The 24,331-nt window shown below is 35.1% G+C and overlaps 1 protein-coding gene across 2 annotated transcripts in view; it reads right to left on the bottom strand.

Annotated features, from left to right (window-relative positions):
* The window catches only part of dib (Cytochrome P450 302a1, mitochondrial), a 151,764-nt gene that overhangs the window by 96,120 nt on the left and 31,313 nt on the right, over window positions 1–24,331 (bottom strand). The window lies entirely within an intron of this gene.

Below are 24,331 nucleotides of genomic sequence, written 5' to 3'. Positions count from 1 at the left end.
CCCTCCCTTCCAACTTTTTGTTTCTCTTATCTGATATAACAACATTATGCAAGTAATTTTCTTTTGAAACTAGCTTCCAATATTTAAGTTACGAAAGATATTTATCTTGTATTAGTTTGTTTTTGATAAAAACTGATAGGCTGCAGGACCTGAAAATTCAGTAGCTGCGCTACTGATACACACTCACACACATAGAAAGTACTGCATTAAAAAAGAAATAGACCAGTAATTGCACTCTCTCTTTTCCCTTACGCTGTTATTTGTTAAACACCGAAAATTCTCGTTATACTACATTTCCAGACTACCGGCTCGGAGGAAGACAATGGTAAGCCACATTTTCTAACTTTCGAGTAAACTGGAAAATAAAGTTGAACATTCCCATGCAAAGTAATACAATGACATATGTTAAACAAGCTTCCTTTGCCATATGTAAATATATTTATGATATTAAACTTTCCTACATACTGTTCTGTGGTCCGATCATGACTCACTCCACCTAAGAACTCAATCTCATTTGAAACTGCGCTACCATTGTCTTCTCCCGAGCCGCTCACATATGAATGTACGGTAAAGATATATTAAACAAATACAAACACGCAATTTACAACTTGAGATAGTATGTAGTCTTTCATACTACAACTACTACTACTACTACTACTACTACTATTATTATTATTATTATTATTATTATTATTATTATTATTATTATTATTATTATTAATAGTAGTAGTAGTAGTAGTAGTAGTAACAGTAATAGTAATAATGCCCCATACTGTATTTCTTAGTAGCTCTTTAGATGTTATGAGTGAGAGGGACTTCAGCTTTCTTAGTTCCCCAATGGATGCTTTCATCATATGTATTCAAAACGCTTTTGTTGCTTCTATGCACCAACAATGGACATGTCATGTGAAAAATTTGCTGTTGATATTTTTATAAAGAGCTGCTGAGGAAGACGGTGAGTTGCCTTGAAACTTTCGGCAAGTATTATATGATAGGCGTATACCAAGATTAGTCCAAGCTAATATTATTATATGTATCAAATATGACTGACATGACATACCTTATCATTATTAGTATATTTTAATGACACACACACACACACACACACACCCACACACACACATATATATATATATATATATATATATATATATATATATATATATATATATATATGCGTATGGTAGACCATTTACCTTGAAACGTCCCTATAACTTTTAAACTAATTGATAAAATTCGATTAAATTTTGTAACATACAAATATCTACAACGGACATTGTTTGCCATACTCTGCACTAACACCCGATTAACAATGTTGTCAACACAATATAAAGTTGTTTTTTTTTTTTAAAAAAAAATAGAACTACGTATTTAAAAATGTAGATAATTAAAAATTATCAAAAATGAAAATGATTACCTTTGGGATTTAATAACTCTTGAACCACCCGACCGATCTCGATCAAATTTTCAACATAGATGAGGTTCGAGCTTGGTATGGTTTTTATTATCTCATTTTGACGGTGCAACTTAAGGAAGGAGGACGCAAATATATATATAAAAATGATCGAAAATAGCCGTATTAGTGTAGAAAACATAGTTTTCGGGGTCGCTGAGACGAACAGTGACACTTTCGATGCAGTTTAAATCCAAATTCAGCCTCGTAACTTGGGGAGGGGAAGGAGGAGACATAAAAATTATCGAAAATAACCGATAATAGTGTAGAATCCGCAGTTTTCGGGGATGGCTGAAATGAGCAGTGACACTTCCGATGTAGTTAAAATCCAAATTCAACCCTTCATGCCCAAAGTGAAACGTATTTTCCCAGTGCGAAGAACGGGTATTCTGTTAGTTATTAATAATATGTGTCACAGTTTCAGCAATATATTATCACCTTCATCAGGCACGTTATTAATGTCTGATGCCTTATCTAACATATTGCCTTCATCACAATGAGTATGACGAAGGCGCTGAAATATTTCCGAAATTCTAACACAGATTAGAAATAATAAGTATATGGTTTGGTCGGATTTTAGTTTGGTTATATGTAATTTCAATGCTAGAATGAGCTGTGTACAGAAGAAATCATGCCTAACATACTAATTTTGTATACATGCACTAACATTTGTTTCCTTCCCTTATTTTGTAGCAACAAATGTTTGCTCTTTTTATCGATGTGTCTTATTACAAGAGGCGCTATTGATAGATTCTTCCTCGCCATTTATTCAAAGCAGATATTAAATAACGTTCAAAAGAAACATCTTGTTAAATTTCAATTCCAATTAAGCAATTATTTGTAGTTAAGTAGCTCATAATTGTGTATATGATCTTTGACTGACTGTAGTATTTGTACTTCTCGGAAAAAAGTTTTGATACGACAACAGTGTGTAACCTAAGTATAGAGATAACGGTCACTGGACTTAGAACCGTTATTGTACGCCAGACAGGATGGCGGAACGGTTGTCTCTGGAACAGCGTGTGCGTTTGTATTTTGCAACAAACAATTACGCGGAGATGAGACGAAGGATGGCAAACGAGTTTGGAGGAAATGGTCCCACTGGTATTTTAAACGATAAAGTGCATCAACATCACATTCACAATTTGGTCAAACTACGGGAAACTATCACAGAAATGTTTCGCAGAATACTAGTACGGGTCTATCAAGCTGCTCGTGACAACGTTGCACTTTGTCTCCAGGCATGCATTGATTTGAATGGTGCATTGATGACCCATGTCATGAAGAACAGGATGTCATGGAGATCCTTGTAAGGAAAGGCACGACAGTAATGTGTTTACGCACAATTTTATGTTTAAATGATCTTGCCGGCTTCTTTACCGCAATCTTTGAACATATGCATCATACATAATTATGGGCCATTTTGTACATATGCAGTTCTTGTAAATTATTGATTCTGTTTCATCCCAAATTTAAAATAAATGTAAAGGTACGAATATCACCAACAAATGGAAACATGTTTTCCCTATCTATATAATGTATTTTATAAGAATCGTCAATATCTACCATAATTAAATCAAATTCAAGGGATGCATATTGAATAAATAACACTTCCTGAGAAGAGGATTACACTTATCTATTAAAACTAAGAATAACTTAACGTTGTCTTCCTCAGAGATAGAATGTCTAAGGAAGACAGCACTAAGTTATTGAACATGTAACACATTGTTTTAGTTTTAATAAATAAATGTATTACTCTGGTGAGAAAGAGTTAGGTTTCAGAGTCGTAATGGATATTCAGAGTTACATGAATATTGAAAATTCGTCCAAAGAAAAGTTGAATAGATAATCAGAGAATAATTCGTGCACCATTTAATTATTTCGTTTTATTCATTGTAGAATAGGGTTAGCAAATGTTAGTCAGCATTTATGCAGACATATGTCCACATTTTGAGAGTAAAAAATTCCTCCAGCATATATTTTCTGAAACTCCATATGTTTGTATTCTGAAGCATATCGTCAATTTAATTTCAGACATATCACACGTAAAGATTTTGTGTTTGGCTACTTGTATTCAAAGGAGGAGTTGACAAACTAATAATAATAATAATAATAATAATAATAATAATAATAATAATAATAATAATAATAATAATAACACTAGTTAACAAAGGTTTTGTTACATAAAAGAAAATACCTGTTCTTAAAGGAACTTTTTGCGCTGAATTCGAATATGCACTCGGTTTTTCTCCATCACGTACGATTTTCCCGTAACAAAGGGATTTTCGGGAAAATCCCTCAAAAATTTCCCTTTTCGTTTATTTTACACCCCAAGATCTTGTCCCCTTGCATATACTAACATAGAAATTATACCTAAGTATACTTTGATTCATATTTAACAAACCCTCCAAGTTTCGTAATAATCGCTTTATTCTTTCTAGAGAAATAAATATGTTTGTATGTATACTGTGTGTACTGTTTATTGCACCTTATAGTAATGCTTTCAGATCTTTTAAGTTGAGGTAAAACGTTTTGCTTTATTACCACAAACACATATATAAAATATAATACAATATAATTTACAAGTGTGACAATTTACAATAAACAATAATACAAATGTACCAAAAGGTCATGAAAAGACAATCAAAACTATCACAATATATGAAACTTCCATTGGGTTACAAAAACGCACACTACTTCCTTCTTTTGTAAGAAATGTTGCATTCTCTAACAAGACCCCAACAATAGTCCCCCATCATTGAAGGATCCCATCGTCCCTGGTACCTTTTCTCCATTGCCATTATATCTTGGTGGAATCTTTCCCCCTGTTCGTCGCTGAGAGCACCTAGGTTAGCAGGAAAGAAGCTGAGGTGGGAGTGCAAAAAGTGGATTTTTAAAGACATCCTACAACCCAACTCTTTGTATTTCTGTATCATGTCCTGTACGATTTCTGTGTAACTCTCAGCTTTTGTTATTGCCCAGAAAGTTGCGCACAACACACTTAAATGCTGTCCAGGCAGCTAGCTCAGCACTGTTTAACTTGCTGTCAAAGCTATCATCAAGCATTAATTTCCTAATTTGGGGACCAATAAACACTCCCGCTGAAATCTTAGCATCACTCAGGTTAGGGAACTTATCTCGCAAATACTTGAAACCTTCACCAGATGTGTCCATGGCTTTGACAAAGTTTTTCATAAGTCCTAACTTGATATGAAGTGGCGGTAGTAATATCTTATTAGGATCTACCAAAGGAGCGTATTTGACGTTGCATTCTCCAGGTACGTAATTCACTCTTGGTTCCCATTCCTTCACTTCATAATGTTTGTCATCAGCTCGGCTATCCTATAAACATAAAAACATTGGTACTTCGTGTAACCGCACTGCGGTCCTAATAAAATACCAACTACCTTGAGATCACAACATATTTGCCAACAATGGTCCTTGTAATTTATAAGATTTAGCAAAGTTGACATGGTGTCATAGGATTCCTTAATCTTCACTGAGTGCGCAAGTGGTATAGAAGGTTTTTTATTTCCATTATGTAAAAGGACAGCTTTAAGGCTGACCTTTGACGCGTCGATAAATAACCTCCATTCTTCTGGAACGTAAGAAATTCCTAGCTCCGCCATCAACCCATTTATATCCGTACATACGCACACATTATCTTGCATTGAGAAATAGCTTGAAAATTGAACATGCCTTTTCCTGTACACTGATATGTTCGTTTCTGCATCCAATAAGTTCCACTGCTGGAGCCTTGATCCCAGAAGTTCCGCCTCTTGTTTTGTCGGGTGCAAATCACGGACTAGGTCATTAAGTTCACATTGCTGGATGAAATGTGGCTCGCGAACACAGTCAGGGATGAACGTTGGATCCTTGGATGTACATGTTGATGTCGATGGTTCATCAAAGTCATGATCATCATCAGAGTCTTTTGGCCATATCTCTTCCCAGTTGGTAGGGGGCTCGGGAAGTGGAAGTTCATCCCCGTGCGGAATAGGTCTAATTGCGGATTTAACGTTGGGATAACTTATTGTGTATTTGCTTTTTTTAGAATGTCCCTTAACTACTGTGAGACAAAAATAACAATCATCCAGATGGTTGGTGGGTTCTCTCCACACCATTGGTACAGCAAATTTTATGAACCTCCGTTTCCCTTTGGCCCATGCAAGTAAAGTGACGTAGCACGACGCACAAATTATGTTGGGTGCCCAAGTTTTGTCCTGATCTCCCACACGACATCCGAAATATATATAATATGCTAGTTTCACCGATGGCGTAATGGATCTACACTGTCCTTTAACTACAAACTGGCCACACACATAACAAAAACTATTTGGTGAGTTAACACACGAACGCCGTCCTCTTGACGCCATTGTACTGATCACAAACTAAACTTCTGGTCTTAGTTGGGTATAATGCCGTTAAGATCAAACATGAAAGCACTCTTAGCAGCAAAGACAACTTTGAAAGTGAAGTAGTGTTAAACCACACGTCAATATAAAAATGTACAAAACTCCCTCACCAGGTGTCAAGAACACAAGAAAGAAAGAAATGCGCGGGGTGAGGGGGAAACGATACCGTTGTCATAAACTCATTTATTCATTATTTTGGCTGTATGCAGCTCAAGCAGTTTAATTCTCTTTTTAATTTAAAAGGACTAGCACATCCTAGCAGACGACGTTACTATGTGTGTGTGTTCTCTCACTCAGCGGATGCATGTGGGTGGTGTGACCTTGATCAGCACTTCTTCAGCCAATCACAGTTCTGTCCGCTCTTACGTCAGTCAACGCATGAAACCCACGCGTACAGCGAGAGCCGAAGAGATTTAGCGGGAGGCAACTTACTTGGCGCCGAAGAGACGAATGTGTAACAGCATATTCTACCCTGCTGCAACAAGACACTGTGTAATCATGTTCTGTACATAGCCGAATCGAATTATTTTTCACAATATAAGAAACATCTATATATATTATTATCTTAATTGTTATCTCCTAGTTTAAAGCTATGTAAGTATCAATATAATTAAAATTTCCGAATCGATTGACGAGTATTTTCTGCGATTGTGCATGTCATCTCCTATGCCTCGTGGCTGTCTATTTGAGTACATGGTGCAAAATTTACTTTTTACTTATTATTTGTGTAATTTGTTAATTTTCGGAAATATGATGCTGAATCTTTTGTGTCTCTAAAGGTTGTACGTAGAATTTTTGCTTACGTGTAGTTGGCGTTGAAGGGAGTCTTTTCATATAATTACTTGTTTCATCGTCAACGCTCGAGCAAACGTTCTATTTACGACTATCAAATATAATGCTTGCTCTATCTGGACCACCATCCTATGGAGTAAACGTTATTAAATGGTGTCGGGATAAATGTGTCGAAGCTGGAACCTTTCTTTTTGTATAAATGTTCGGTTTTGTGTGTCTACGAACATAGGCCTAGGTATTCTTGATGTTCAAAATTTGCTGCGTAATTTTTGCCGCCATCTCAGAGAGTCAATAAGTACATGAAATTCGTGTCATTGTATCCTTGTCCAGTGCATTCATCCTTGCATATTGAAGCCTAAATCCTGTCTAAATTAGAATATTTTTATTATTTGCATTCTTAGATTTTTGCAGAAATTAGTCAATTATTTGTGTTAGCGAGTTTCTTATATTTGCAACATCATGGCTGAGGGTGATCTTAGAACAGTTCTCCTCGCAATGCAAAGAGAACTGAGCGCATCAATTAACGAAATTAAAGAAAATCAGAATAAGTTGAATGAAAGCCAAAATGAATTGAGTGATAATCAAAAGCGTGTGAGTGAAAGCGTTGAGGCGATAAATGTAAACCAACAGAAAATGCAAGACGATATCAATGAATTACGTAGCGAGTGTCGTGAAAACATATCCCAATGTAAAGATGATTTGTCAGGTGAAATTAACAATGTGAATAAGTGTATTAGTGCAGTGCGGCATGAATTGATAGAACGAATTGAAGCAGTGGAATTAAAGTGTTTTAATACGAGTGAAGAGATACGTAGAAGTGTGCGTGAATTAGCAGGGGCCGTGCATGATATTCGAGGCACAGTTGAAGAAAATACGCGCCAAGTAAACGACCAACAACGTCAATTAAATGAATGTCACAATAGAGTGGATGATTATGAAAAAAGGTTGCGTTTGGTCGAAAGTCTCGACAAGTACCGTGAAAGCAGAATTCAGAAGTGCGAGACTAAACAAGGTGAATACGGTATAGCAGTGCAAGAGTGTATTCAAGTGTGCCACGAATAGGGATGTAAAATACCTGGGTATTTATATCAGCGGGTAAATACCCAGGGTAAATACCCGGGTATTTACCCAAAACGGGTATTTTAGTGGGTATTTTATGTTTCAATTATCCATTAACGGATTTTATCGATGTCAATGAAAAATATAATGATCATTTGTATCACATGCAACAGGAATACTAAATAACCATGTAACTAATTATTTTTTTAGTAATTAAAGAATGAATTTGATATTTATTAAGTAACACAGTTCTGATTTACTAGCTACTTACCATTATTTTTCTTTCTACTTACACTAAATTTCCTTCTATTACTCTTGGTGGAAAATAAATGTCCATTCTACCCCGTGAATTCTTACCTTAGTGTGCCCCTGAGGCGTCCAATCAGTTACACGGTAGAATTCGATAGTGGACCAAACCAAGAGGAAAATATAAAGTTTGTGACAGAACATAACCATGACGGCATTTATTCCGAAGTTGGGCGTCCGCTTTCGCCACGTTTTTTTCGCTGTTACCTCCTTTCCACACTTTCTGCAATTTGTTATCAGGTTCATTAATCCGTGCTCTTCCCAAACTTTTAAAAGATTTTGCTTGTTATCAACGTATTGCTTCACAAATGTTAAAACTGTTAGTTCATTGCCCTTGTACATTCGCCATGTTGATAATATAAATGCTAATTTCTTTCCCACAATACAACTGTTCGGTTATCTTGCGCCAAGTAGTTCCCTCCGCTCGCCGTATAGTCCCATGTTTATAACCGCTTATATATAACAAATAAACAGATTTTTCGAGACTCGTTTATATTATCAAGCACACAAACGATCAAATTATCCATATCTTTCCTGTAAATTTTAAAAAATTTTGCTGTAAACGGACGCCCAACTTTGGAATTTAACCCACGATGACTAACGAAAGTGAAGTCAGTTGTCACCAAACCAATCATATACTATTATGAAGTATTCTGCCTGTCAGCAGCTCCAGGTATTAATAACACGAATAGTTCTTATTTAAGTTCGCGTCTGATGAAACTGCTTTCTTCATTTTTCTCGATCTGGTGCATCTTCTTTTATCTTCCAATACCTTCTCCCTTTTTTCAAGTCACCGATGAGCATGCTAACTAAACTATTTAAATAACAGCAGATCTCTATTACTGAAATGAATAACCACGTTTTTTTTTTTTTTTTTTTTTTGGTTTACCAAAGTTATTAATGACGGAAAATGAATTATTTAATAATTACTTCCTGTTTTAAGAATCTAAGTTTACTACAATTTTATACCTTAAAAAATTTAATAGTACTGATGAAAACGACTTTTTTTATAATTAAAAAACTGAACTGATATTCCAGATACAGCTGTTTACTTTTCTTCACGCAAAATAATATTTGTATTTTATCTATAGGCAGTGAGATGTACTGAATTGTCAATTATGCAAAGAATTGGACCAATAAATTTCTTATGTTTTACTCCTGATTTACTGAATTAATAAATTCAATCTGTTTAAGAAACTAGGTTGTTGATATATCCAAGTAAAGAAACTCGGCTTTAGTAATAACCTTAAAAAATACTTAGAAATTAAACAAATTACACATTTACCGAATTTGCCATTCTGTAAAAGTAATTGCTTGATTACGAAAGTTGCAGAATAATCAAAGTAACTAAATTTAATAAATTGGTTGATCAAATTATTTACTAAATATGCCGTTGAAAGAAAAATTATCCATAAAATAAGGAATAACACTTAGTAAAAACACTTAAATAATTAATTCCTGATTTTTAGAAGTGTTCACTAAATGGAGTTTAACACTAGTATATTGCTTTAAGTACTAATTGGAATAGCATATTTAAAATAATAATGTGATAACAACGTTAAGCCGTATAGTAACTCAGTGAAGCTAATATTTATACTTTAAAATTATTCAGTATAGAACAGCAATTAACCTCTACCATATTCGGGGTACTATAAAACGACCACAAATTTTACCATTTTACTCTGAATGAACCCTAAGATCACAGTCGGAATCATCTCACAATTCGGAATTATCGCAAACTTTACATTTAAAACTGAGACTGTCTTCCAAAGATTCAGCAAATAAGGCTTATATACGATTTCTATGTATACAACCTAATCACCTAATCTAAACCTTGAAGTGATACTATGATTTCTTCATTTTTTAGGTTTTGATTAAACTAATCCAAGTTTAAAAGCCGTTCAGACCTTAGAGAAGAAAGGGCGTGGGTGGATATGTGTAATAAAATGGCCCCAGATCAGTCTTGAGACGACAAGTGAGTCTCCCTGTAGGTACTCCAGAAGACATTAATCTCTCATGCTTCAACTCTGAGTCTGATTCACAACTCTGACTTTTTCGTGAGCAATGACGTAAAATCGGAAAAGTAGTGTGAATTATTTCTCAAGATTGGCTTGATGTTGTTCAAACTTGGATGTAGTATAGGTGTACACGAGGGCTTTCGTCTGTAAAATGTAGCAGCTAACCTCCCAAATTTCCCTCTTTCCAAAAATTTGATTCAATATTTTGATCTTCTCTATGAAGTTCTTCAAGAAAAATTATGAAAAAAATAATAGGTTTTGGATGCCGCTTTAACCCTAGAATAACATATAATATCCACAAGTGTATCGTGGGTGCACTATAGTCGAAGCTGCCTGCAAACCTGCACCGCACTGAACGGGCTCAATTGGTTATTATTTTTGCATTTTTACTCATGAATGAAAGAGAAATCACGCTCGAAAGACCACAAAATCGCCAAGGCTCCCTTTGGTGGCCTGTGGCACTCCCATCCCCATTTTGCGTCAAAGTGAAACTATTGATATTGGTGTCTATTTCGAATGAATCTAACATCTTGAGTATGAGTATGAGATTCAAATTGCCATTAGTTTTCCCATAAGTACCGCATTTGATGGTACCTGAAGCTTCAATGTGAGCTGTTATGTAATAAAATGAATGTTATCTATCAGGTATACTTATAGTGCCCAATCGAGGTAAAATCACCTCAGCTGTGAACAGAATAAACATCAACAAGAAATGTAATGTAATGTAATATTTGTTGTGGTGTCCGTAGCGGTATAGAACCTATATATAAGAACCGTTTTGCATTACATTTTCTTATATTTCTTGGATGAAATGTTTCTTTTTGATTTCATTCAAAGGTTTTATTAAATTATATTGTTGTTGATGGTTGTTCTCTTCCCAGCTGAGGTGTTATTACTTCGATTGGACACTGCCCTGTAGGTATATGTAATTTTTTATATGACAGCTTACACTGAAGTTCCAGGCACTCTCAAATGCATGCCTTATCAAGCGGGGAGAGGAGTTCATGAACCACTCCTATTTGTAGGGTTGTGCACGGTAAACCACAGTAGCCACTGAGAGAGAAATGCAGTTGAATAATGTTCTTAACATTTCTTCTGACAATGCTGAATTTTTTGTTCGGGCAGAGAAGCAGAAGTCAGACTTCAATTGGTTGTGGGTTCGACGAACATCCGCTTGGTACCGTAAGGGTTAATATCCACTTTACTAAATTAAGCTATACTAAACTGTTTGCATTTTACGTTTGTGACTGCATCAATGTGGTTCATAAATAGTGACAAAGAACCCAATGATTTACTTGAATAAGAACTAGTAGTTATATTTGTACATGAACAGCGATAGAGTTGCAGGGCTTTCTTTGACACTGAAACATCAGAATGTATATTTCTAATAATTCAGCTATTTCTTTCGCAGATGATGTACTTGCGACGATATTCGGAAAAGTACTGCTTAGTGTTGGTTCTTGAAGCCGTTTCATATGAGCGTGGGACTTGAAACACTTTTTCAAATAATTTGTCATTTTACTGATATTCTCAATTTTATATTCTTTATTACAGAACTTACAAACAACACCTTTGTTTTTGGCTTAAAAGAACTGCCACACACGACCTTTCTTCTTCCATATGTTATGCATTTTAGTGTAAAATATTCGTAGTGTAATACTTGTAACAATTTCAATAACTAATAAAATACAGAAGAAACGTCACCGGTATGGTTAACAATTCTTAAAACTTCATAATAATTGAATTTTGGTAAAATACCCATTTTTTGGGTAGGTAAATACAAAATGGGTAAATACCCATTTTTATTTACCTACCCACTGGGTATTTACCCGACCCACATCTCTAGCCACGAACAGAGTAAATTTAACCAGCAGTGTTTTGAAACGTGTCTCCGCGCCAGTGAATTAAGTGAACAAACCAAGCAAGATGTGGAGCGATTATCAGAGCGTGTGCAGCGTATAGAATTAGCAAATGAGCACCATGATACTGGAAGTAATATGTCACAAAGAAACACAGGTTCCGTGCACAGTGTGAAGCGCGAGAGGAAATCGAGCAGTGAGTCTCAAACGGCGTCTGATACAGAGGTGGAAAGTGACGTAATAAGAAGAACCGTGTCAAGAATCAAAACCGAAATAGAAAGTCCGCGTATTAAGCGTGCAAGAAATAGTGAAGTGAAAGCAAGGCGTTGTTCGTTGCGATTAGCAGACATTAAGCAACTCTCTACATTTTCAAGTGATATGATGAAGGAAAGTGCAAGTGCATTTTTAGAAAATTTCGGTAGAGAAATGTCGTTCGCCCGAGTGCCTCAAAGTGAATATTTGACGATCATGCCATTGATTCTTAAAGACAGTGCACTTAAGTGGTACGATTTACACGGTAAGAAGTGTCAAACTTTTCAAGAATTTGTGATAGAGTTTCAGAATGCATTTGAGAGTCCCTTAGTGAAAGCCACGCGTCTGCGCAACTTGCGATCTATTCCGTTTGATCCAAAACGTTATAGTAGTGTTGTTGATTTTGTGACAGAGCGTTTTAGTCAAATTCAAGCTCTGGAAGAGTATGAAAATTCAACCATTACGTTGTCACACATCATCACTCTCCTGCCCAAGCGGTACCAATTAGCTATGATGGGCTCTATGCCTGATAACATAAATCAGTTCCTTGCGAGTGTGCAGTCCATTGAAGGATTGTCAGGAATTACTAATATGTACGACAATCAGCGTAATAAGCAGAAACAGCAAGGTGGTGCAGGTGTTAGCGTGAACAATGTGAAAGTAGAACACGGTAGTGAAGTAAACAGTGATAATAGTGCGCGCTCGAATTTCAAACAGGGGTGGAAAAGGAAATTTCATAGACGTGGACGACGAGGTAATTTTAACAGAAATAATAATAATTCGAACGGTGGTAAGCAGTCGCAAGGCAATGGTCGACAAAACACGAGTGCAAATGAAAATCGAAATGAAACGCAAGGTGCAAGGGCAAATGAAAACCAAGGTAGTGCGTCAACTTCTCAAGGTAGCCCGAATCAAAATAATAGTTGGTTTCCTACGTTTAATAGAGGTCCTAATGTGAACAGTGGAAATAGTCAACAAAGACAGTTCACTAACCAACAAAGTGGTTTTTACCCGCAAAGTTCTGTGCCTTTAAACTAGTAGCGCCCTCCCACTTGGTCGCTGCAAAGGGGAGGGATTTCAGTAGTGTAAACCGGATTACTTTTCCACATATGTGCAACGAGAAAGATTTACAAGCAGAAGATGATATAAGTAATGATAATGAAGAAGTGATCAAATGCGAATTAGGTCATAATACAATGAGAGTAAAAATTTTGTTAAACGATCAACCCAAAATCTGTCTGTTAGATAGTGGATCAGAACTGTGCCTATTACGGTACAATATTTTTCGAGAAGTAACAAAGTGTGTAGCAAATGTGCATTTGCAGAAAGGAGAGCATATCGTTTTGTGCGATTTTCTAGGGAGAAAGAAAAAGAACGTGAAAGGAAGGGTTATTTTATCGGTACGAATTGAAAACGTGGAAGTGCCAGTTGAGTTTCTTGTGTTACCAGAACTGCACGAAGACGTAATACTCGGTGCAAACTTTCTCGAGAAATTAAACAGTGTCATCGATTTTAAGCGAAGTAACTTGCGTGTTGAATTTCAAGGAATTAGTGGTGAAGTGCCTTTAATACAGAGAAATAGTGAAAATGTCATTGTAGCTAATGTAAGTGAAGTTAAGTGCCAGGTAGCCCCTATTGTTGTGTTGTCCGAGATAAGGGATCTTAATGAGTTTTATGCGAGAACGGCAAATGTGTTCCGCAGTGGGTGCGCCGAGCCTTTAAAGAAAAATGAAGCTAGTGACTTAGTGGAGGACTTCCCACCGGATCTATATTTCACAGTAGATGAAATAAGGGATGCAGTTACACGCGCTACGCTGTTTAGTGAAAACGAGAAAGAAGAATTATTTCAGTTGTTAATGAAACATAGAAGAGTGTTCGCCCGTTTTCCTGGCCTGTGCAATAAATTTCAGTACCGATTAGAAGTGGATACAAATGAACCCATCGTTGCTCGTCCTTACGATATCCCGCACAAATATAAGGAAGGAGTGCGTGATGAGATCCGAAAATTGTTAAAGTGGGGTGTAATTAGACCTAGTTCTTCATGTCATCTATTACCGTTGCACGTAGTATTGAAAAAGAGTGGAGCGTTAAGAATAGTAACAGATTGTAGAGCATTGAATGTGCACATTAAGAATCCAGCTCTACGTGTAGAAAAGTTGTCCGACCTCTTTGCTAAATTTAGTGGAAAACGTGTGCTAGGTACTCTTGATTTTACTAGTTCGTATCAACAATGTGGAATTACAGAAGATTCTATGCCATACTTAGCCTTCTTGTTTGAAGGAACGTTATATGAGTACACACGCATGGTGTTCGGTGTGAAAAATGGATTGTCTGTACTGCAATTGTGCTTGAATAAAGTGTTCCCTTTACCGCTACAAGAGAAATTAATCAGGTATATGGACGATGTAGCTCTTGGTTGTACAAGCGTACCAGAATTCTTACAGCAGTTAGATGAAGTGCTTAGTTTGTTAAGTGATGCGAACATGACGCTAAATTTATCGAAGTGCATTTTTGGTGTAAGTGAAATTAACTATTTAGGCTATTATGTATCTTCAGAAGGCATACGAAAGGATCCGAAATCAGCTGAAGCAATCGAGAAGTTACCAGTGCCCAAAAATTTAAAAATGTTACGCTCATTTCTTGGTGCTGTTCAGTGGCATTCGCGAACAATCAAAGGTCATGCTGTTATCGCTAAACCCCTTTATGAACTTTTAGGGAAGGAAAAGAAATGGAAGTGGGAAGAAGAACACCAAAAGGCATTTGAATCATTAAAGGCTGAATTAGTGAAAGATGTGAAGTTACACCATCCACAGTTCGATAAGCCGTTTTATCTCGAAAGTGACGCGAGCAAACTCGGGTTGGCTTGTGTGTGTTATCAAATTATTGACGGTCAGAAGTGTGTATTAGAATATGCAAGCCGTACTCTTAATAAACACGAACAGAACTATGCCATAATTGAGCTTGAGTGTCTTGCATTTGTGTGGTGTATTCGTAAGTGGCATGTTTGGCTTAAAGGAGCAAAATATACATACGAACAGATCATAAAAGCTTAGTGCAGTTAAAACGTATGCGTAATTGGAATGCAAGACTTATGAGGTGGTCTTTAGAACTTCAATCTTACGATTATGAAATAGAATTCATCAAAGGCAAGACTAACACACTAAGTGATTGTTTATCTCGTATGTTACCAACACAGGAAGATCTAATGGTGAATGTGAATCCTATACAGGCTGTTCAGTCAGAAGTGTTCGATTTAGATCCGTCTACAATTGCGAAATTACAATGGGAATGTGACGAGTACCGTCCTATTATCAGTTACTTACAAGGTAATATAAGTGAAAGTGAAAGCAGTGCAAATAAGAATTTTTTTCGTAGTAGTGCTCGAAATTGGAAACAAAATTACACTTTGGAAAATGGTATTCTGATGGTGAGAGATTTTCACTTCCCAGACAGATTAAAATTGTGTGTACCTCCATGTTTAGTGAGAAATATTTTAATTGGCTATCATGATCATTACGGTCACTTTGGATTTATGAAAGTGTTTAATATCATTTCCCGTATGTTTTATTGGAAAACAATGCGTAGTGACATTAAATCGTACATTCTTGATTGTGAGGTCTGCATGAGGACGAAGGTAGACCATCACCCAGTGAAGTGTTTAATGCAATCAGTGCCAGCGAAAAACATACGCTATTTGGTTTCAGCAGATTTAGTTGGTCCTCTACCTCGAGGTAAACATGGCGAAACTTACCTGTTAACAGTGTGTGATGTATACTCACGTTATTTAGTAGCATATCCACTTCGTCGTGCAACAAGTGCAAGTGTAGCAAAATGTCTTACTGAGTCATACATGCTTCATCTTGGTATTTTCATGAACATCTTAGTAGATAATGGACCACAGTTTATTGGCAAGGAATTCGTACAAGCTATGGAAGCATATAACATCAAAATACATTATACTACGCCTTATCACGCACAAGGAAATGTTATCGAAAGATTCCATGCTGATTTAGAGAGAATTTTGCGTGTGTTGTGCCGCGATTCTCATTCCTCATGGCCAGAATATATTGTGCAAGCTTGTTTGTTGTTGAACTATACTATTAGTGTCAGTTTGGGAATACCGCCTGCAGAATTACATCTTAACATCAAGCCAGAAGAATTTACACTGTCATATTTTGGAATTGTGAAAAACAACGAAACAGTTGATGAGCAAGAAGGTATAGATTGGAATGGAAAATTAATAATGGCTGACTTACGGCAAAAGAAAATCATTCAGCAACGCAACGAAAAGTTGAACGTTCATCAGAGAGCTCGAAGAACTTTGTGTGAAGGGGATTTAGTTTTCTTACGTCAGTATAATATTAGTAGCTTGGTAGACAAACGTATAGCCAAACTGTGTGAAGTGTACCGTGGACCTTACTTACTGTGGAAACAAGTTGGTGAAAATGTGTTTGAAGTATTGGATCCGCAAAGTGGCAAATATATCGGATTTCAGAATGTTTCTAGAATGAAGCTGTGGAGACCAACACCAGCTACTAGAAAAAAGTGGCTAGAAATTCTGAAGAAGCGTGTGGATGAAGAGCAGTTCAGTGACATTTTAGAGAGAGCCGAAAAGGAAGCCAACGGAGATTACATGAACGAAGAAGAAGAGGAAAGTAAAGAAGATCAATTGTGTAGCATCAATAATGAAGATCGAGAAGTGAGAGTACATTCTAGTTTCGTTGACGAAAATGTCTTGTGGTATATACGACATGGTTATTTAGATGAGCGAAAGTTGTTGAGTTTATTAGAGAAATATTACCATTAGCACTTCGAAGAAGTCAGTTTGAATTTAGAGATATGTTAGGAGATATTAGAGTAATATACACGTTTATTAGAGTATTCCTTTTGTTGTTATTGGAACAACATTGAAGTTTTACCTTAAAACCTACGATCACATTTCGCCATGAATTTCATGTGCATCGTTTTTCTTTTTGTCTTCTATAAAACTTTATGGGGTTTCCTTAGTATAACTTATTTTTGTTAACCACATCTCTGTGTGTCTTCGTGGTCGTACTTACAGTGGGTAGGTTTATATGTTTTTTGTGGGTTGGCTCTTCTTCATTTAGTCGTCAGACCATCCCTAAGATGGATACAGGTTGGCATCTGTAGACATCTGACATTGCCTCAATATAATTCTCCATCATTCGAGCTTATATTGGTTTATTTCTCTCTTCATTATAGTATTCATGTAACAGTCATCATTAAGGTTATATCTATAGGCTTATTATATATATATATATATATATATATATATTTATTCAGCATCATGTCCTATATAGGTATATTTCAATATTAATTTATCATGTACCATGTACTTATTTGATGAAGTTGCACGAAGGCGTTGAGGATTGGGACGTGCTTGTCGGGGTTTATGCTCGTGAAGTGATTTGAAAAAAAAGGAGAATGAAAGAAGAAATACTTACATTTCTTTTGTTAACCCATCCCAAGTCAACTTCCTTTTAACCATAATTATGTTATTTTAACCTTATTATAGTAATTACATGTAACACGTAGAAACATACACTTGATATCCATACACGAAAAATACAACACAAGGAAGAACACACGTAGGTCCAAACAATAAGAAGAACACACATTCTATTCACCTCCACTTAATATGAATGCAGCGGAAACAAGTGCAGCACATTTTAAGTCCAAAAAAAATGGGGGTAGAAAGGAAGATACAAATTATACGTTAATAAGTTTATACGCAATAAGTTACAGTATTCCATGCATCTTCATATTGGCGCCGAATTTTGGAAAATAGTCCTGTGTCAAAAAAAAGGGGGACTATAGCCTGCATAGACCGTCTAGAACTTCCACCGATGGACCAATGGGAAGAGGATAGGAGCAGAAGATTTAATCGCCGAGTGTTCATTCAGTCGGAAGAGAATGAACGAAGAGGATGGCCTATGGACTGGACATTGTTCTGGAATATGGTGTGGATTGTGGACAATAAACAGTTTGGACGGCGTGACATGTGCAGATAGTAAAAATATAAACAGTGTGCTATAACTGAACTGTGAAGTGTTGTTATTCGAACTATATATATATATATATATATATATATATATATATATATATATATATATATATATATACTCATTCTTTTTTTGTTTTATTTAATTAATTGCAAAAGTGAAAGTGTTTCTAAAAGTTGAAATTAATTCATTGCTTGAAGTGTTTTCTCATTTTATTCATATTATTTGCAATATTTTAGTGTATGTGTTAAATATCCAATTTCTTTAAGTATTAAGTGAATTTACATTTGAACTAATAGGACTATAATAAATATATTTCTATGCATTTATTGATATATTACATATTTATGGACTGAATAAACATTTTATTTTAGTGAGTGCAGTGTTAACCAAGCGTTAATGTGAACTATGACCCAAGTGAAGAGTGCTTCAAAAATTTACAGTGTGTCCTCGGTGTTGCCAGGGTTCTTAGGATAACGTATCTCACCAGAACTTTACCTATCAGCTGTTCGGGTGCCATTTGTCATAAACTCATTTATTCATTATTTTGGCTGTATGCAGCTCAAGCAGTTTAATTCTCTTTTTAATTTAAAAGGACTAGCACATCCTAGCAGACGACGTTACTATGTGTGTGTGTTCTCTCACTCAGTGGATGCATGTGGGTGGTGTGACCTTGATCAGCACTTCTTCAGCCAATCACAGTTCTGTCCGCTCTTACGTCAGTCAACGCGTGAAACCCACGCGTACAGCGAGAGCCGAAGAGATTTAGCGGGAGGCAACTTACTTGGCGCCAAAGAGACGAATGTGTAACAGCATATTCTACCCTGCTGCAACAAGACACTGTGTAATCATGTTCTGTACATAGTCGAATCGAATTATTTTTCACAATATAAGAAACATCTATATATATTATTATCTTAATTGTTATCTCCTAGTTTAAAGCTATGTAAGTATCAATATAATTAAAATTTCCGAATCGATTGACGAGTATTTTCTGCGATTGTGCATGTCATCTCCTATGCCTCGTGGCTGTCTATTTGAGTACATGGTGCAAAATTTACTTTTTACTTATTATTTGTGTAATTTGTTAATTTTCGGAAATATGATGCTGAATCTTTTGTGTCTCTAAAGGTTGTACGTAGAATTTTTGCTTACGTGTAGTTGGCGTTGAAGGGAGTCTTTTCATATAATTACTTGTTTCATCGTCAACGCTCGAGCAAACGTTCTATTTACGACTATTAAATATAATGCTTGCTCTATCTGGACCACCAACCTATGGAGTAAACGTTATACCGTAGTGGAAAATTCAGACTGCATTAGTTCATTGTTGTCAACGATGAGTCTGTATTCCATTCTTTCTTTCTTTTGTATTCTGTTACATTTGATAACAAATATTGATAACCATTTCATGAACAAAACGAAAAAACTTGGAGAATTGTATATATATGTATTAAGATATACATATACTGTACGTTTAAAAAAAATATACGTTGGAAGTACATTCTATTTTTATACACGTTTCTAATTTACAGAGAGCAATACAAGTGTGTTGTTGACTATTGTAAATATTCATTTTTATGTCTGTGTTTGTAGTAATAAAGCAAATCGTTTTTGCCCCAACTCAGGAGATCTGAAAGCATTACTATCAGGTGCAATAAACAGTGCACACAGTATACATACAAATATATTTATTTCTCTAGAAAGAACAAAGCGATTTTTACGAAACTTTTAGGGTTTATTAAATATAAATCAAGGTATACTTAGGTATAATTTCTATGTTACTATATGTAAGGAGACAGGAGCTAGGGGAATAAAATATCTGAAAAAGGGAAATTTTTGAGGGAATTTCCCGAAAATCCCTCTGTTACGGGAAAACTGTACGGGATGGAGAGAAACCGAGTGCATATTCGAATTCAGCGCAAAAAGTTCCTTTAAGATCAGGTGATTTTTCTCATCTAACAAACAAAAAGTTTAAATTTGTTAACTAGTGTAATAATACACACACACACACATACATACACACATACATACATACAAACTGAAAAATATGAATAGGCACAGTCAACATGATGCAGTAAATACTCTTCTTTATTTATTTTTCGTAGATTTCAATATATTTTTCATAATGTTTGAAAAGCAAATCTGAAAGTAAAAGATAAATCTTATCATTCTTGTGTTCTATTTAATGTTTATATAACGAGTTGGTAAGATGCAGTTGTGTCTACATTTTGGCATTTCAGAATGTGGTAGAGTGCATTAAATTTTACGCTTCAGAAACATGCTTTCAATAATGAAACTCTCTCAACAATGAAAGAAGTAAGACATTGAAAACGTGTACCCATTATTCTCTGATTATTGATTCAATTTGTTTTTTGGAAGTGCACTCATTACTCTCTGTTTATTGATTCAACTTGTTTTTAAAAGTGCATCCATTACTTTCTGTTTATTGATTCAATTTGTTTTCGGAAGTGCACGCATTACTCTCTGTTTATTGATTCAATTTGTTTTTTGGAAGTACACTCATTACTCTCTGTTTATTGATTTAATTTACTTATGGGAGTGTACTCACTGCTCTCTGTTTATTGCTTTTTTTTCTTTTTTGAAATGCACCCATTCCTCTCTGTTCATTGATTCAATTTGTTTTTGGAAGTGCATTCATTACTCACTGTTTACTGATTCAATTTATGGAAGTGCACACATTACTCTCTGTTTATTAATTCAATTTGTTTTCGGAAATGCATCCATTACTCTCTGTTTATTGATTCAATTTGTTTTGGGGCGAAGTTCCAACATCCATCACTTGAACTTTATTGAATTCTTGAGAATAGTGTCACTTCTTACAAAATACATTGGAAAGATAAATGAAATGCGCTATCACCTGTTGGTGATTAGCGCTCTTTTCAGTTTACCTTCAAGAACTGAAGAATATATATACTAACTAAATACTGTACAAACTAAATACTGTAACTCCGACTTACGTAAGTAATGCATCCATAAACCTTTACACAACTTGCATTTTACGTAAGTGGAATTTGTAAATTGCTTAACCATAACTTCGTAAAGAACTGCAATAATATTATTTACACATTCATAGCATTACTTTGTAAGTAAAACATTATGCAATAATACTTACCATGATATAAATTATAGAAGTATGAAAAATGTATAGGTTATATTACATAGTTTCTTTAAATAAATTGTTTTATACAGAAAAATGTATAAACATATGCCGTTGTATACTGCAATGAATACCAAAACCGCAAACATGTTCATATGTGCTATAGTAATTTTCGAAATTGCGAATTGATCTAAGTCGCGTATTGCGTTAAGCCAGTAAACTTTATTTTTCTCTTTCTCTGAAAGTTCGGGTTAAAAAAACATTACTTTCACTTAAAATGAGATAATTTATTAGAAACATTCTTGAACTTCCAGTAAGTTTTCACTAATATATGCTTTCTATCTGTAGGCTAGGCTAAATAGAGTTTAAGTTAAATATCGTAAAATATTTCGCTTTTTAAATTATGAGAAGGAAATTCACCATTTCATTATTTTAATACGGGTGTAGTTAAATTTCCGTTGAAAGGACAGTATCCGGTCGTGAGGTAATATCACGTGGTAATTAGTCCACTTTACACACACAACTTTATTGATAAAAAAAGTGATTTACTTACGTTATGAAACATAGCTGAGCGAACATCGGCGGGCGAAGGGAATTAGAAGCCCCACAAGACTCGTTTTATTACACCTGTGCTCCCATGATAATACCACGTGACATTACGTCACGCTCGGGTGTTACAACTTCGATGTATATCTAATCTCATCCTTTTAATACAAAGTGATTCAAGAGCAATCTCATCAATAAACTCAAAATACTGACTCTTTTCCTCTGAAAATTTTAATATTATTTAATAAATATATTGTGCGTCAAATTTTTGCTGACACTTTGAGTATTATCAAGACCAAGGTATTTAACAGTATTTCGATAGGGATAGAAGTATGGAAATCAAGTGTTTATACTCGAAAATGATCACAGAATACACACCTTAAATATATTTTCTTCTTCAGTGGTCATTGGCAATAGTGAAGGTGTCAATTATGTTATTTTAACTTTTGTCCAGAATGCCCATATCCATTAATTTGACGCACAATATTTTTTAAACAATTTTAATAAGTTTAGAGAAGTACAAGTGAATACTTTTGAGTTTATTGATAGTTCATCACGTTCTTAAAATACGTCATGACATTTCATTATTAACAAGTTATAAATTGCAGCTATGTTAACAATACTTTTTGTTACTAATTATTCATTATCACTATGGAAATACAATTCGGTTTAGTAATAGCTAAATTTCTTTACAATACATCTAGCTATTCCTTCTTCTAAAACTACAATTGGTATAATAAGATGAAATATGGATGTTAGATACCATCAAAACATAATCAATTGTTCTTCACGCCCTCTGTCGGTGCTTAATGCAGTTATAAGTTTTTACCTATGTGGATACAAAGCTACCTATCAGCAGGTTCTTAACTATATTAAGAGAAATTTTTGCTACAACGAGGATACACTTGAACCTGTAATACAAGAAGCTTTCAAAACGGTACAGGAATTGAATTACATTAAGGAAGGTCCACCCGGATTCTTCACTCTTACTGAAGACTATGTCTACCTGATGCAACAACAAGTGATAGAATTGATAGATCAGAATGCTGTCAAAATTGAGAAACCTGGTCGTTTTATGGCGGAATCGCAACAACAAGCAAAGCAACAACTGCCGCCGAAGAAATATGAAAGAGGGGATGCACAAAAGACAGAAGTTTGTCAGCAAAATCAGTCTACGAAGATAAAAAGAAAGAAAAAACATCACAATGACTTAATATCATCAACGACACAAATACAGAATACGAACAAAAAGATTAAAATTGTTTCCAGCATTTCGGATCGACTAGCAAGTTCCACTCAACATTTAATCGCAGCTTCTTCCAGTTCTCAAATTTCTGAATCTCCAAAATATACTAAAAGTTTTAAAGCTAATCAAAGTAAAGATAAACAATCCAACAAGAAGCAGGAACCGTCTCACCAAGCAGAAACACAATCCAACAATACGATCAAACAGAAAACTCTCAATAAGGTGGTAGCAGCAATACGAGGGGCTGAGCACAAAAAGGCTAAACCGTAACAAAGAAGTACTCTCTACATTGGAAAAAAAAAAATAAAAGTAATGTTGTTATTGTTCTTAATAATAATTATTTATGTGGACGCTCTATAAAAATTAACTTTCCTTTTGAGTTAACATTTTATTGATACACACTTTTTTCGTGTACAAATTATGCATACATTAAAACTAAATTATGTAGTCACTTCAGTTGTATTACTACATTCTATGGTATTACTGAATAGATACATTTGTATATAAATTCCACTGAACAGTGTTAATTGGTACGTAGCATATTTTAAAATACACAATAAAATAAGGTCGTCTCGTATTAAGTAAATTCTAAAATTTACTACTTACGTAAATTTGAAAGACTTAACAAAGTATAAAATTGAATTGTACACAAATAAGATATCATATTTTAATACAATTTCGGACTATGTCCCATAAGAAAAGACAGGAGTAAGTAATCCGTGATTAAAGCACTTTTGTAACTATTTTATATCTGTAAAGAACCTCAAAATTATATTCTTTACACAGTAGAGTCCCTAAATCTCGGCACTCGATAACCCAGCAGTCCGGATAATTCGGTCACACCCTGGCAGGGCGGAAAAAAACCCGCACGCAGACCCGTTCAAGATCAGTGTCGGGTATTTTTCTGAGGTCTGTGTTTTCAAGTAAATTACAGTGTGTATTCATTAATTTTCATTTTCATGTATAGTAAAGGTTCTATGTCTTCATAAAGTACTATTTTTCCTTTGTTTAAGGGTAATTGGGCAGTTTATTCTCTGTTGTATTCTCAAACAACCAATACATACAAGTACAGTACTGTATTTTCTGAGGAAATACTCGTACTTATTCTTTTCTTAACCCCATTCCAGATAACCCGACATTTTCACAAACTCGTCCACCCTTCGGTCCACATTAGGCCGAGTTTTCAGGACTCTGTTGTACTATCACTATTCTGAAAAGCAACTATTATAGAATATTTCTATACA

This window comes from Thermobia domestica, chromosome 5, assembly GCF_964235325.1.
Source record: "Thermobia domestica chromosome 5, izTheDome1.hap1.1, whole genome shotgun sequence".
Taxonomy (NCBI): Eukaryota; Metazoa; Arthropoda; class Insecta; order Zygentoma; family Lepismatidae; genus Thermobia; species Thermobia domestica.
Note: the sequence above shows the minus strand (reverse complement) of the source record. Positions and strands in the feature narration are given on the sequence as shown.